The sequence below is a fragment of the Lissotriton helveticus genome, chromosome 7 (genome assembly GCF_964261635.1).
Source record: "Lissotriton helveticus chromosome 7, aLisHel1.1, whole genome shotgun sequence".
Lineage (NCBI taxonomy): Eukaryota > Metazoa > Chordata > Amphibia > Caudata > Salamandridae > Lissotriton > Lissotriton helveticus.
The window spans coordinates 592,463,089-592,480,443 of record NC_136068.1 but is presented as its reverse complement, the minus strand read 5'-3'; positions in this window follow the sequence as shown (position 1 = coordinate 592,480,443).

The window sequence follows — 17,355 nt, the reverse complement described above, 5'->3', positions numbered from 1 at the left end:
TACCTGCACTTCTTTAATTTGAAAGGGAGAGTACCGGCACTTATTAGCAGTGCTGCAATATATTTAATAGAAGGGTGCCAGCACTTCTTAGGAGCAGGCAGGTACTTGAAATAGTGAGTACCTGCTCATCTGTAGTTCCATTTTAAAGCACTGATCCCGATAGATCCTTTTTTTGTCCCTGCTCCTTACTGTGGTTATCCCTCTGTCACAGGGCTGCTCCCCGGGAGCGGGGGGGTAGGGGGTGGGGCATGGCAGCTGGTAGCCAACCATAGCCCACCTCCCTCTTGGGTTGGCATCGCCTATCACGCGAGACTGATAGGATGCAAAGGTCCTGGGAATCACAAGTGCTGCCTCTTTGTTCCGTGACAAGTGCACCCCACTACTCACACTACGACAGTGTCGGCAACGGCCGCATAAACTACCCGAGCACCGACACAGTACCCTAAAAAAGAACCCAGAGGCTGAAAACTTCACATAAATATACTGGGGTGACCATGGACACCTCACTACTGCACTTGTCATTCTCCACATGAGAAGCATGAGAAGCGTTTAGCGCCGGGAAACCCTTTCGGGTAGCTGTCGCGCTTTACAAACCTAATAAATAAATAAATAAATAAATATAAGCAGCCTCGGATTGGCAAGGTGGCAATTGGCCCAGGGGCCTCTGTCTGAGGCCAGTTGGTTGGGCCTTCTTTTTTGTTCTCTACTGAAGGCTGATAGAGCGCGCAGGTCTCCCGACTATAATTTTACCATACACGTATCGGGCCCATATAATTTCCAATTTACCATATTCATAAATCGGGCGACCTTGCACTCTACTACCAGTAATCCTTGTTCCTTCCTATTTTATTTCCAGTGTACCCGACTTACCAATCCACCATTTCGGGTACCTATGACCACAATGGATCAGGGAGCTAGCTGTAAAAGAAAGGCAGATACCAAAGGTACTTTGTCTATATTTTCACTCAGATAATAACCAGAGACACGGGAAGTTTTAAAACCTTTATCTAAACTTCATCAGATTACGAAAACATAAGATTTACAGTGAGTAAGCAATCAATAACCAAGATTACAAAGAGCACGTATCCATAAAGGAAGTATATGAGACCAACCATTTATGAGTCTAAAGGAAGGTAAGAACAGGGAATATACTAGTAAGAATTTTCAGGTTTAGACTAGGCGTGGAGCAGCTAAAGGACGGGGAAAATAAGGAACATACTAGAATATATATCCTTCAAAGGTGGACATGGTACGAGAATTTTTATCAGTCTATAGAGACTCGAAAGATAACATGTGACTATTAGGAAGAGTAGAAGTGGCACACATACACACTATTTCAATGCAGATTTATTATAATTTGCTAAAGGAGGGTAAAGAAAAGGAACATCTAAGGAACATCTATATATCATGAACTGAAAACAGGAATGTACTTAAAGGATGGGTAAGAAATGGAACATGCTAGAATAACAACGATAATGTAGGACCTGTTCATTTAGTGGTGCAAGAAGCATGGAAAATCAATTATGCAAGAGTATGACTTTATTAAAGCAAAGAAAGGAAAAATAGAAGATGCAGAATAGATTTCTCAGCTCTATATTTACCTAGTATGGTGTGAAGACCAACCCTGGCCACGGGTCAGTTAAGGACGGGAAGAAACCCCAAGGACAGACAGTCGCCAGTAGGCCAGCAGGTGCAGAATGGACACCCCAGGACAGGACAGGGAAACCAAGTTAGGATCAGGACAGGACCACCAAGGTAAGACCAGCACCGCAGTTCGGAAGCAACGCCTGCGCTCCACCCTCTCTGCAGCTATCAGTCAGAACCCCGATTGGGTTATCGAATTCCCCAGCAAAGTGCTCTGCCAGCACTTAAGGTCAAAACCCTGCTTGGGTCTCTGGAAATTACGGACAGAGTGCTCCGCAGCAGTCTGTATCAGTCACCTATTGAGTGCGTTGGGTCAGTGACAGGTCAGCTATTCAGACAAGTCGGACAATTTTTCTAGCTAAACCTAGGCTGGTTATACTGTTTTTGGGTCAGTGTACCACCCCCCAAATGTTGCAAGTGTAAGAATCCCCAATTTTGATTGGTCCACAAGTAGGCCAGGTCAACACACCAACCACATTTCACTTCTACAAGACTTAATTAGCATATTCTGGGACCGCCTATTGAATTTGGGGTTCCCATGACATACATCTTAACGTTACAATAGTGAATCCATGAATTATGATACATTTAGAACAGTTCAGCTTTTTCTGCTAGGCGAAGGTGCATCTTCCCAGGCACATCTTGGCTGGGACCTTGGCTTGGCAGGGTTTCAATGCCACCGGCAGAAGACTGCCATGCGCAGAAAGGCTGTTCAATATGGAGTATTTTCATCCCGCATGCTCACGGATTTTCAATACATGTAAAGTAAGCGAAAACAGTTTAGAACATAGAAAATAAATGATTACACTGTATACCAGGAATCCCTATATGACTCCCCTTATTTTATATTAACTATAGCATTATTATTAATGCGATACGAACAGAAAGCAGAAAACAGCAAGACAAGATTCGGCATGTGAGAACACAAAGCGGCCATCTTAAGTCAAGTGCGCAAGCGCGAAAAGTTCCCACCAGAACTGCGAGTACGTCACGTCACGTGATTGTGACCGACGCATGCGCAGAAGAAATTCCCGCCAAGCAGCAGCCATTTTTAGAGGCAAGCTTTGTTAAGGTTAATGAACACATAGGCAAGCATCACTCGGATACCCAAAATGTCAGAATAAAAGGGAAATTAGTAAGACAAACAAGTTGATTCAGTTCATTATGGTTATTCGAGGTTCATGAGTACAAGCAAGCCGCTTTACGTACGAATTCTTGCTCCATCAAGGCTACACCCCTAGTGCAGAACATGAACATCTGCTGTTACAGCCTTAACAAACATATACTGAGTCTGACCCCATGCCTGTGAAGTCAGGCCAGCGGGCTCATGTCAGAAGCAGAATGACAATGGCTGCTCCATCTGTCACAGCACGAGGTGTGCCTGCCCTCTGGCGCCCTCCAGGTGAGACAAGGCCACACGGTGCTGCTGATGGGAAGCCATTAGCACTTGCTCTGCAGGGGAGAGTACTGGAAGGGTGGTGGGGGGTCGGTGAGGGTCAGCAAGGGAGCCTTTCAGTTTATTTTTGTCTCCCTCCCCTCCATGCAACAGGTGGAGTGCTTCTTCTTTGTCTGCCAGATATCCAATACCGCTGTCAATAGGGACAGGTTGACTTTGAAACTGGGAAACAAGGTTCAAGTCCCAGTATCCGTTTAACATCGTGGGATTCTGTGCAAATCACTTACTCTACGTGAACCTAAAAAAATATGACCTCTGTAATGTTATCTGGTTCTCATGTAAGGCGCTCCAATTCCTTTGGGCCAAACTGGTGTAAAACTGCATGTAAGGAAAGTGACACCTTTTTTTATTTCATTTTTGCATTTACACACTAGCATCATTCCCTATCTCAGAACATACACGTGATGCTAGCCACAAGCAAAACAAAAAACACAGATGCACCTTTCACAAGTCTCTGAGCATTGGAGGGCCTCTTTTAAGTACAGCAAACCGCAAAAAATAAATTGAATATCAAAAATACCCAGGGTGAGTGTAAAAGGCAGTCTAGGCCTGTGCCATGTCACGTTTCCCAGTGCACATTAATCAAAACATCCACAGCAAACATATGGATAACAAGCAATTAAAAGTGAGTTTCTAGTATTTTTGATAATTCTGTGCTACCAAAAGTATATTTTTCTATTGGAATGTTAATTTCCTATTTAATTACTGGCCCTATAAGCTTCAAAATACCTTTATGACTGCAAATGTTTGCGTCATTTTGCTCCATGATCCTAACCTAGCAGTGTATTGCAAAAGATTGCGATCTGGGAATGTGGGCCACTGTTTTTTGGCCGCCCAGGCCTAATTGTGTCCCCAATCAAACCCTGGATGTGTAGATAGGAAATTACCATTGTTCAAATTGCTTAACTTGGGGATTCCAGTCTAGCTAAGGGCCATTGCTTTATTCTATACCAACACATGGGTGAGAATCAAAATGAGCCAATGGAGTTGTAACAATGACACAAGTTTAAACCAGCACAGGTCTCAAATAGGGTTGCTCTCATCCTTTTTAGTTTATATCAATTAGTATTTGTAGAGCACTGATCAGCACCCCAGGTGGTATCTAGGCGCTGTCTCAGTCGAAGAGCCAGGTCTTGAGTCCCTTCCTGAAGAGGTTGCACGGGGGTGAGGTGCGTAGGTGGAGAGGGAAGGTGTTCCAGGTGACTTTGGTGGTGAGGTGAGAAAATGAGCGTCCTCTGGTGCGGTGGATACGTGTCATCTGTGCAAGGGTGAGGTTTGGGAGTGCTGGTTTCTGGTGAGATGGTGGAAAGTCAGGTGGTGGTTCATGTGTGTGGTCCAGTGTTGTGGAAGGCTTTGTATGCGTGGGTCAGGAGCTTGAACTGACATCTCTTATGAAGGTCTCTGAGGTGTTGGGGGATGTGTGTTCGCTTGGGAAGGTTGAGAATCGGTCTCACAACTGTGTTCTGTATCGTCCGGAGTCTTTGCATGAGTTCAGAGTTTGGACCAGCATAGAGTGCATTGCCAAGGTTGAGTCGGCTTAGTGACGAGGGCCTGTGCCACAGTTTTCCTGGTGCTGGTGGGGAGCCATCTGAAGATTTTTTTGAGCGTGCAGATGGTGTTGAAGCAAGCAGATGCACTGGCCTTAACTTGGCGTCTCATGGAGAGCTTGCTATGTAGAATGATGCAGAGGTTGTGTGCATGGTTTTTAAGTGCAGGTGTGGGGCCAAGCTCCTCCAGCCACCATGAGTCATCCCAGAGGTTGGTGAGTCTGCCGAAGATAAGAACTTCCTTCTTGTCTGTTTTTAGTTTGAGGCAGTTGTCTTTCATCCATGTCGCTACGTTCTTCATGCAGTTGTGAAAGATGGTCTTTATCTAGGTGTGGTTTGTCGAGAGAGAGAGGACGAGTTGGGTGTCATGGGTGTGGGAGATGTTGATGTTGTGTACTCTGACGATGTCTGCGAGTGGTGTTATGTATATGTTCAAGAGGGTGGGGTTAAGTGATGAGTCTTGGGGTACTCCGCAGATGGTGTGCTTAGAGTGCTGCAGGGTGAAGGAGGAGGCGGACTCTCTGAGTGTGTCCTGTGAAGAAGGATGTCATGCACCTGAGTGCGTCTGTGATTCTGATCTGGTGAAGTCGCTGGATGAGTGTGTGATGTGAGACAGTGTTGAATGGTGCGGAGAGGTTCAGTGGGATGAGGGCGGCTGTTGTTCCTCTTTCCAGTTGCGCTCAGTTGTTTGCTGCGATGAGGACTGTCTCAGTGCTGTGGTTGGCCCTGAAGCCCGATTGTGATGGATCCAGTAGGCCATTTCTATCTAGATGTGCAGTGTGTTGGATATTGATGGCCTTCTCCAGGACGGGGAATGGAAGGAGGGAGATCGGACTGTTGTTCTGTGGATCCTTTGGGTCCGGTGTTGGTTTCTTGAGAAGGGGCCTGACTCCGCATGCTTCCATGCATTGGTGAAAGCTGATGCCACTATGGAGGCATTGAGGATGGTGGTGAGTTGGTGGCTGATGTTGTTGCTTCTGAGGTTAAAGAACCGGTAGGGGCATGGGTCGGTGAGGGCACCGGAGTAGATTGATTTCATTAGAGTGGTGGTTGTTGGAGTGCTGAGTTGTTCCCATGAGGTGACTGCGTGCTTGGCGGTTGTGGTTGATGGGTTGCTGAGGATGTCGACCGGTTGGGGTTTGAAGTTTGTGTTAATGGTTGCTAACTTGTTGTGGAAGTGGTCGTCGAATGAGTCTTGTGAGGGAGGGATCATATTTTCTGTGGCTGATGGGCAGGAGAATTCTGTGACAATGGTGTTGAGTTCCTTGATTTGGTTGGTGCTGGTTTCGATGCGGCTTACGAGGGTCTCCTTTATTGCAGCTTTGAGCTGCCAATTGTAGTCGCTGAGGGTGTTTTTGTAGGCGACTCGGCCGAAGCCGTTCTTGCTGATCCGCCATCCTCTATCTCATTGTTTGCATTTGTATTTTGCTGTGCGGAGTTCTGGTGTGTACCAGCTGGCTCGTTTGGTGGGTCTGTGTGTCTTGGGTGGTTTGGATGGAGCGACTTGGTTAGCAGCGTTGGTGATCCAGGCGTTGAAATTCTCTACTGTATGGTCCAGGTTTGACGTGATGTTGGGCGGAGTGGTGCGGAGGGCGTCTGTTCATTGTTGATGAGTTATTGTGGTCCAGCTGCGGTAGGGAGTGCTGTCTCGGACGGAGTGGTGTGTGGTGGACTGACGAGGGTGAAGTGTACAGTGGCTTGGTCGGTCCAGGTAAGCTCTGATGTGTGGATATATTTTATTCTGTGTTTGGATGTGCAGATGGGGTCCAGCTTGTGTCCTGCTCTGTGTGTGAGGGCCATGACGACCTGCTTTAGGCCGATGTTGTCTAGTCTTTCCAGGAGGTCTGTGGTGTTGGTGTCGGTGGGGTCATCCAGGTGGAAGTTGAAGTCTCCAAGGAAGATGTAATGTTTGGATTCGATGGCGAGGGTGGGTGATGAGTTTGGCGATGGTGTGGCTGAGGCCAGCGCGTGGTCCTGGTGGTCTGTATGCAGGGGTGTCTCTGATGGTTGTTTTGACATTGGCATGGAGCTGGAAGTTTATGTGTTGTGTGGTAGGCCTGGGGCTGTCATTGGTGATGGAGCAGGTGATGGATTCTTTCTGTACGATGGTGATGCCTCCTCCATATTTGTTGTCGTGGTATCAGTGTTTCATCTTGTATGCAGAGGGGGTTGCCATGGCGACGTCGAGGGCTAAAGTGGGGGTGAGCCAGGACTCAGTGATGAAGGCAATGCCGGGGGGGAGGGTGGACATGGTGCTCCATACCTCATTGGCATGTTTACAGAGCAGTGGGCGGCTGGTGACATTTGAAAGTGGTGGGGGCGTAAAATGATAATCATCCTGCACCGTAGCGAGCGTGCGTAGCGAGCGAGCCCAAACCCCCTAAGGATAGTTCTGGGGGATTTTCCCCTGAGAAAATTTTGAAAAAAGAGTGGACAAATGGTGTATTTTCAAGCAAATTTGAGAAAGCAGGAAGGTTAATAAAGCAATTGTGAAAGTGCAGTTATTACATTAATAAAGAGGTGTCATATAACATAGGTAGCTGCTTAGTCAGCATAACCACAGAGCTTCATAACAGACTTTGAAAGACAATGCATTGCTGAGTACCTCACAGATGTATTTTAATAACAAACAAATAAACAGGACGCAAACTAGCAGCATTCAAACAGAGTGTTCACTTTTTGTAAATAAAATCAGCACGTCTGTCTTTAATGGAAGCAAACTTCTCAATGACTTGAACATTGAAGTCTGGTATTCTTTTAACTAAGTCTCTCTCTATAGAAAGCATCGCTAAGGCAGTCAGCCTTTCCTGAATCATGGTGTTTCTCAGGAATGTTTTAATTCTATTCAAAGTGGAAAAGCAACGTTCCGCCTCTGCTGTTGTCATCGGAGTGGTGATGACTATTTTTAGTAAAGCCACTGTTTCTGTAAGTGACTTTTCCATGTTAAGGTTCTGAATTAAAGCAAGCAAAAAAATTGCACCATTGGCCTGCCGGTATGCATGCATTCCATACAGTAAAGTTTATTCTGTTCTCAGATCCTCTTTGTTGAGCATGGGGTAAGCATCCACAGTGGTATTCAGTGCTTGCTCAGGGAAGGAATTATCATATTTTGCAAACAGATCACTTCGTAGTAATGTGGCACTCAACAAATGCTTTGTAAAAGAAAAGCGTTCCTTTGCCTGCACAATCTCTTTTGAAATTCGGACCAGACTGCTGATGTTTTTTCTGCGGTTAGAGAAACTAGAATCATTTGGCAGTCTGCTGTCTAAATTGTCAACCCCTTCTCTGACTTTGTTCATGCTGGTGACAAAGTCGGTGGTAGCTGTTTCCACATAGACAGTATCTATTTCACGTTTTTGTAACTTTTCATACAGTGCTTCAACATGAGCCATTATTCCATAAAACAAAAACAGCAAAAACTGAAACTCCCTGTCTTGCAGTGTTCTAGCAAAGCCACGGGCCTCATTCCGGCTTTTGTAGTCAAACTCTCCATTGGCTTCTATGGTGTCGAAACATTTCTCAAGGTCAACCCTATATTGGTATATTAGGCTGATTGTACGAATGTGAAAATTCCAACGGCTTGGGCCTCCCTTTGGAATCCTTCTGTTAACAATTTTATGAAGTACCTCCGTTCTTTTGGGGGAGCGTGAGAAGAATGCTGCCATTCCTCCTACATCCATGAAGAATATCTGTGCCTCAGAGATCTTTCCTACTGCTTGTTGCATAATCAGATTTAGTTGGTGGGCATGACAGTGCACGTAATCGCATTAGGGTACACATCTCTAATTTTTTTTTGTACTCCACCGGAGGTTCCACTCATCACTGCAGCACCATCCTAGCTTTGTGCAATCAGTTTTTGTTTTTGAGGCTGCTCTGGAAAAATCAAGTTTAGTTCATGTAGAATAGCTGAAGAAATGCTTTCTGCCCTAGAGTCTCCTAAATGGGTGAAACCATAGAACCTTTTCACAACTTTGCTGTCACTGTCAAGGTACCGAAAGACTAATACTGTCTGTGTTTTTGTGGCCACATCAGTGGTGTCATCAGCCTGAATAGCCACAAAGTCTGTGTTTTTCAACTCTTGTACGATATTGATTTTTACAATCTCTGGCATGCACTCAAGCAGTTCATTTTGTATTATTTTAGAGGTGCCCTTGAAGACTGTAGCACTTGATAGATGGGCTTCCATTTCATGGTCTATGCTCACTATTAAGTCCACAAGGCCTCTGAATATCCCAGGATTTGCAGAACCTTCCGATTCATCATGCCCTCGTAAAGCCAGTTCAAAAGCACCACAGAAACTAATGCAATCAATGATTTTTGATAGTATGTGTCTATTCCTATCAACTGCTTCATTGTGTTTCTTTATTGTTTTGCGGTAGGCGTCGCTTATGTGGGCTTCAATCGGTGTATCTCCCAACATTCCCAGTCATGTCAGGTTTTCCATATGTATTTTTGTGTGTGCATGCTTCTTTACTTTATCTGACAAATGCTTCAAGTCTTTTACTCCTTTTTTGGTCCAAGGAGTTTCACCACCAAACAGCGGCAGGGGAAGCAGAACAGAGTATTTTTTGAAGGACATCCTTTAAGCCAATCAACTTTTGTGTACCAGGTGTTTGAGAAAGAACGTGTGTAAAGTTTCCCTCTGTCTAGGGAACTTTGTTGTAGGTTTAGGTCTGGCCGGTGAGGTTCTAATTGTTTTACAATTAGTTTCTCTTCACGTTTCAGTCCAATGAACAGCTTTGCAAGTAGTTGCTCTACTGTATTCATGGTGTTACCAATGTTAATGTTACCTGTCAATAATCAAAGTACAACGTATGAGGTTTGGTGCATGTATTTAGGCGCCACCCACCATGTACACAACTTACATAGCCCTTGACTACTAGAATGTAAAATATAGCAGCAGTTTCCTTACCTTAAACACTGGGGTTGTTGGCTGTGTTGTAGCAGAAAAGGAGGTTAGTGCCTCTTCTTCTTTGCCTTATTTGCCCCAAAATTAGTTTGGCAGCCTGAGGCTTTACCAGATGCTTAAAAGCAAATACAACAAAATGTAGTTGTGTCAACCAAACACACAGACTGTTATTTGTAAAGAACCCCAGGGCTCGTATCATATTTAAAATAGATTCATCCTGTGACTTCAGAGTCAAGTTGTGCAGACGTTTCTACCCACCACCATTGCACATTGTCTTATTTGTTAAGGTATGAGTCGAATGAATGTAAGATCTTAGTGAGTCTTGGAATTGGAATGTAAGAAATCTGCTTCGGAATAGATCCAGGCAACAGATGCCCAGAAATATGCTATTGAGGGTGTAATAAATCCTTTATTGTAATGCCCTTTTATTTTAAATAAAGCAATATTTTTCTTTTTAAATGCAGTCCGTTTTCCTTAAAGGAAAATGGAATGCGTCCAAAAATGAAAATGAAGGAGGATATAGGTATTCCCTTGCCAAATCTCTAATTGCCGTACATTATCATAATATGCAAACTTCCCTGAGCAGTTGCATGCGTGAAAATTATTTGTGAGGTATGCCCTTGCATACAAAGGACATGCAAGAAACCAGCTCAATGCATTTTGTATACAATTTCTAAAGTTGTGGAGTGAACACTGCTAGCGAAGCCATTGTCGACTAATTGCCATCACTTATGTGTTTCAAGGCCTACAGGTTTCTAAGTGTGCGCGCCTGCAGTCTACACAGGATCTGGATGGCCCTGGATTGAGTGAAAGAAACAAACAACTCACTTTGAAAAACCCAGGAGTTAAGGAATCATTGAACCTGCCATGCAGTGATGCGCAGTTTAGAGCAGTATTAATGTGTGTAGGCATTAGGAAAGGATATGTTATTCCGGAGGCTGTGTGTGTGCTCATCTGCGAAACAGGGAAATAATACTTCCAAACCGAATTCTGAAATTCTGAATCCCTCCAGGCTGGGAGCCTGGCTGGCATCTCTCTTTCTTTCTCTGTATCTCTCTCCCTTTCCTGTCTCTCTCTTCAACTTCTGTCTTTCTACCTTTTCCCTCTCTCTTTCTCTCTCTTCCTCTCTCTCCCTCTCCCTCTTTTTCTCTCTCTCTCTATTTCTCTCTCTCTGTTTCTCTCTCTCTGTTTCTCTCTCAATCAGTCTCTCTCTCTCACGCTCTCACTGTTTCTCTCTCTCGTTCTCTTTCTCTCTCTCAGTCTCTCTCTCTCTCACTGTTTCTCTCTCTCTCCTCTCGTTCTCTTTCTCTCTTTCAGTCTCTCTCTCTCTCTCTGTTTCTTTCTCTCTCTTCTCTCTCTCGCTCTCTCACTCATGCAGAACACGGGGAGTAGGGTGAGCACAGGTCAGACTGCTCCGAGCTGCCCTGTTTGGCCTCAGCCCCTCTCCCTCCATGATGGCTGTGGGGGCCTCTTCCTCCTCCGGTAGGGTGTATGTCCTAGGGAGTGTAACACACAACAACACCCCTCCCCAGAGGCTATACTAACGATGGAACCGCTTCAGGGTGGTGCTGGAACTATGGATAAGCCCTTGTGTGCGGTGTGTGCCCTTACTGCACCAGGTGTGATTTCATGCAGGGAGCCCTGTGCTATGAAAGTGGGAGGGAACTAGAATGGAAAGAGCCCTGGCACACATCCTTCAAAGACCTCCTGTCTGGCCTACACTTCTCTCTTTCGGACGATGACTTCCTGCTCTCAGCAGACAGCAGACCCCCCAGCCCTGCGGTGAAGCTCCACAAGGGGATGTGAAGTTTCTCCTTCACACATGACGGAGGCTGTACTTGTGTGCTCCGCCCCGTCCCTGCGTGTGCCCTTCCTCTCCAAGAGCACCCCAGCGCTGCGGTTAGAGATGCCCACCTGTGCAGCAGGTGATAGCATCTTTTTAAAAACATATTTTAAGATAGCATCTTAGAACAAATTATTCATTGCATACCTTTGCAAAAAACAAGAAAAGAAAATGAAATTCAGCTTAAAAATATATGTATTCATAATTTAGCAACACAATTTCAAAACGGAAAATATATTTACTTTCACTTTGGATTACAATTCAATCAACTCGAGTAACCCAGTTTGCACAAATCCTGATTTCAAACAGAGCCAAATCACAGACACAACTACCTAAATGATGCCCATATGCACTTATCATTTCTAAACAGATACGAATCTATAATGAAAACCAGCATTTTGAGTTAAAAAAATAATTAAGGTTGAATTTTCTGCAAGAAGACATGGTAGTTCATCTTTGTTATGTGATTTAAGTGCATCATCGGTTTAAAAAGACTGGCTGTTTTCTACGTCCTGATCCAGCGGGCTATAGAAAATATGTCATAAACAACACTACCCAATTTCATAACCTAATAACAAACTCTACACTAACTCATGGACCCATTTATAAACCTGACATATTTTGGGCCTACTGAATCAGGTGGTCAGAATAAATCTATATACACCTAATTTACAAACTATATACAATATTATACATTAGCGGAAAGAACATTGTCATTATAACACATCCTCACTATTTAAACGACCACCATAGGCGACGTGATCTAGCTAATAGTAACCCACACTTCTGAATAACCAAGACCAGCTTGTTTGTCAAAAGTAAGATTTTTATTACTAAATTATGGTATTTTAATTAATAGTTTCATAAATGAATTTTATTAGCATTGAAGCAAGCATGATTGTAAAGAAATATGAGAAAAATATAATTTAAGCAAGTGAATCAAAATCAAAGTGAATATTTAAAGTTTAGCATTTCTAAAACCTAAGTCCCTAACTGAGCTAAATAGATAGAAATTAAAGAAAAGTTCTTTGAGGATTCTTACGTGCTCCACGCAATGTCCGACAGCACTTCACCCTCATCGGAAAGTCAGAAAGCAGCAGCCAGCCCATCCCTAGGGGCATGACTTTTTATACCTTTCTATGCTAACTAAACTACGCAAAGGAAAGTTTTCAGAAATCTTCGACGTCCCATTGGCTGAGAGTGACAAGTGACATGTCACCCACATTTCAAAAGTTCCATTAGGTCACTTTTCTTAAGGACCATTGTCTTTTCTGAATGCAACCAGGAGCTTCCTAGGTTTGCAACAAATGTATATTAATGTTCTCATGACTTCCAATTGACTTCCGCGGATGCCAAGTTAAGGGCTGACAAAATGTTCTTTTTCGACCTTGGCCATGTCCGACAGAATGATGATAGCACGTCAGTTTTTGCTTTGTGAACGCAGCTTTTGACGAACATTTTATTTCAGAATGGGCGTCTCGTGACTTTTGCAGAAGTAAAATTCAGCTTTTTGTAGCTCGGGCAAACTAGGCCCAAAAGCAGGCAACTTATGCTTTCTAGTATAAAACAAACACAAGAAAAGTATTAATGTAAGAAATAATGCAGATTCTGTATCCACCCCAAGATTTACTAATTAATTAACCCACCCGATTAATCAAATGTTACCTAGCAAATGCAAACAAATAAAGCAGCGTTTATATCTACCAGTCTTCATTAATCCAAGAGACTTATGTGCACCTAGAATAGTAGAAATGACATCACACAGACAAGGAAAAGCAAAACAAGCACATGCTTCTTTTATGTTTGCAACAGTTAGTAATGACAAAAACGAAAACAATAAATTATTTTATTATTTTGCACGAACAAAAAGATGCAACAATTATGCACGTTTATGAGCACACATGTTAGTCCCCCCATGTGTAAAGTTTAATCTAAGTTGTATTAGCACGACATATCACAAATCATTAATATTATTATTCATGTTATGGAAATGTGACTTCACGAGTTTAAACAAAATTTTGTTTTCTATCTCGCTCCATCAACTCCCTCATCTGGTGATTAACAAATCACCACACCAGCACTCAAAATTTTGGTAATTTAAACTTCCAAGAAATCGATTCAAATTCATTTGTATTAGTAAACCTAAAAGTCTGTTTCTGCATAATCTTTGGAATTAGCATAACGCTCTCTATGTAACTCCTGTAATTCGATTTCCCTTTCTTCTTCTTTTCTAAGTTTATAGATTCTTTTCTTCTCTTTCAACTGTTTCTTTCTTTTATGTAACAAACAACCTATTTTGGTTAAAATAAAAATGAATACTATTACTATCAAAGGTGCCAAAATCTTGCCAAGAATTGAACTTCCGATATCATGAAACCAGTTTTTAATTGCTTGAAACCTTTTTGAAAGTTTCCCTGTAAAATCTTCTTCTTCTAAAGGAATTATCTCTGAATGCATTTGTGTAATATTCTTGATATACATTTCAATATTCTTACTTTCGTCAGGTATATATGTGCAACAATGTTGTACATGTAAAATGCCACAGACTCCTCCCTCTTTTGCTAGGATTATGTCTAAAGCAAGGCGATCTTGAATTACCATGGATCTAATTGCAATAACTTCAACATTTACTAATTGAAACCCATCAGCTGTGTCAGTTGATAATCTATCAACTATAGTGGACAATTTTCTAATTCTCCCTGCATTTAAGGTTATACCAACAAAAGGTATTACTGCTTGAAAAATGTCTCCTAGAACTTCAGTAAAAGTTTCTCTTTTAACTCTATTTACATAATTATGAATTTTAAACAATCCTTCTGAATCTCTGTCAACATGAAACACTTTAGGAAAAACAATTCCCACATAACAAGTTCCATACCAGTGGTCTGGAAGGTTGTAGTAGGCTTTGTCACCACAAACAAAATAAATCCCAGGAAAGATTGGATCCTTTCCACCTTTGAATCCCCAACCTCCCATAATCTGATAAGTATCTTCACAGTTACTTGCACCTACAAAGTAATTATCAAAAAGTGTGTTATCTCTTCTAATGCAAAGTTTTCCACTAACTGGTTTGTCTATGTGAATTGCAATATTTTCAAGCATTTTGCCATTTAACTTCTCATCCTCTTTCTGCCAGAAATTTGACTTAGTCTGCTTGACTAATTCATTCCTCTTATAAATTGCTCTTCTCTCCTCTACCATATTCAAAAATTTCTTTCCTTCAGCACTTAATTTGCAAGTTAGATTATTTTTATAAGCATACTCATAAGTAAGTTCGTTAGTAACAAGGAAAAATTCTCTCATTTGCTTTGCTTTCTTATGCTTATTTAAAGCATTTTCAATTTTAATATTTGCAAAAATTTCATCATAATTTGAATAGTAATATTCTAAACGTCCAGTTTGATAAAATAAACTAGTTAACACACTACATGTTACAGCATAAGTGAGAGGAAGCATATTATATGTTACTCCCTCAGAAACAGAAGCAGGTAACTTAACGCAGACGTAGCAGTCTTTTGCATCCATTACCTTAACATATTCACTCAATAGCTTTGTGAATGTATTACTTGAAAAATCACTAATTGATTTATCTTGATGAATGTTAGGCTGATGATCAATAACTTTTGCAGACGCACTATGTTTAGTTTGGCTAACCAGAGCTTTGTTTGTTATGTTAACTTTGTGTAATTCTCTATTCATCTCCAAAGGGATAATCACAGCTAAAACCAACCAGAGCAGAATTAAAATGAGCAGACACACCAGAGTCATCTTACAGCATCTTTTAAAAACAGAACACTTTGAAGTGCTCTCCTTAACATAAGGCATTTTTGGTTAGTTTAGCCTCAAAATAAAATAAAATAAAAAAATTTTAAATCTAAATTTATATTTACACCCCCCTTTTAAAATATTTTTTTTTTTTTTTTTTTTTTTTTAAAACCCTAAACAAGATTTCTTCGACCTTATGTCATACATAAGTTTTCTTCAACTAAACAGTTTTTCTTCGACCTTGTGTCAACTAACAAATTTTCTTCAGCCTTTTGCCAATTTAATATTTCTGTACTTCAATCATTGTCACTAATTTCTTGGATTTCGTTTTCTTCTTCACTACTATCATATATGTCAATAACAGGTGGAATTACTAAGTAAGTCCACTCAGGAGACTTGTATTTTTGGTTTGGTCTTACTATTCTTTTTCCTTTTCTCGATATCACTTCAATTTTCCTTCCAACTCCAACTTCTTTTCCAGGACTCTTTTGACTACTGATTTCTTCAACTTGTTCTTTTGGTTTCTTGATCAATCTGACTCTCAATCTTCCACCAGGCCAGTAGTCTGCTTTTCTCACGTACTTCTTTTTTGGTTCAGAATTATTTGATTCTGACTTCCAAGTCCTTTTCTTTCTGTTTTCACTTTCACCATCCACGTCACTTTCTTCAGTTTCGTAGTCTGAAATTTCAATTGACTCAGGAACTTCTCTATTCGGCAATTTCACTCCTTCAGGAACTTCACTTTTTCTTCCATCACTGGTACTCGGTAATTCGTCTTCCTCCTCTTCTTCAATTACCTTCAACTTCCCAGATTTCGGATTTCTGTTCCTTACTTCAGAGTTTGTTCTCTGCCTTTCGATACTCTCCTGGTCTGAAACTTCTTTTTGTTCTGCTTCTTTGTCTTCGATATAGACAACCGAATCCTCAGTTATCTTTCCCTTTAACAGATTCTCTTCACCTTCAGAATCTATTTCAATTATTTCCAAGTCTTTTCTTGTCAAATTTCCATTCACTGGCACAGTTTCCAGATGTCGACTTTCTTGTCGATCTTCAGAATCTGGATTTATTTCACCTTCTGTTTCGCCTTCTGCTTCAGAATCTGAATCATCTGTGGTATCACTTTCAACATCAGAACTCTCAGGAGTTGGTACTGGAATAGTATGACTAGGATGAATCCAGCGTTTCAATCCTCTGCACTTTACAGCATTAGTAGTGATCAAAATTATCTGCCTAGGCTTCTGCCATCTAGGAGCTAGACAATTCCTTCTCCGATGTACTTTCGTTCTGACCCAATCGCCAGGTCTCAGATCATGTGTCAAAACCTTTTCATTTGATTGTGCTTCAGTTCCCACCTGATTAGACACAGAAGTTACCATATCAGATAACCTTTTACAGTAATCCAAAATAGCACTGTCATTTATGCTCAACAGTTTACCTACAGGTACAAAAGCTTGCCTCATAACTCTTCCCATTAAAATTTCATGAGGACTCAAACCTGTCTTTTTATCTGGTGTACTTCTTAATGACATCAAAACAAGTGGAAGAGCATCAGTCCACTTTACACCTGTTTCAAGACACATTTTTCCAATTCTGTTTTTAATTGTTCCATTAATTTGTTCAACCACTCCTGATGCCTCTGGTCTGTATGCACAGTGTATTTTCTGCTCAATGCTCAAAGCTTCGCAAATTAATTTCATCAGTTTGTTATCAAAATGGCTTCCTCCATCACTCTCAATAGTGACTGGAAAACCGTACCTTGGGATTATTTCTCTGAGCATTAGTTTTGCTACTGTAATTGAATCACAATGTCGTGTAGGGAAAGCCTCTACCCATCTTGAAAATAAGCAAACAATTACAAGCACATATTTCAAACAATTGTGTAAGGGCATTTCGATGAAATCCATTTGTAATCTGGTAAAGGGACCACCCTCTCGACCAATTATTCCTGTCCCCACCACTGATTTTCTATTTGGATTCATTTGTTGGCATGACAAACACCTTTGACAAAAAGATTCTGCAATTGTTCTGAACTTAGTGTTGAACCATGTTTCTCTGAAAAGCCTAACCATAGAATCTCTTCCCAGATGTGCTGGACCATGATATAATCTGGCCATGTCAGCAATTAAGCAATTTGGTAAGACTATTCTGCCATCTTTGTAAACCCACACTCCATCCTCTTCACGTGGTCTAC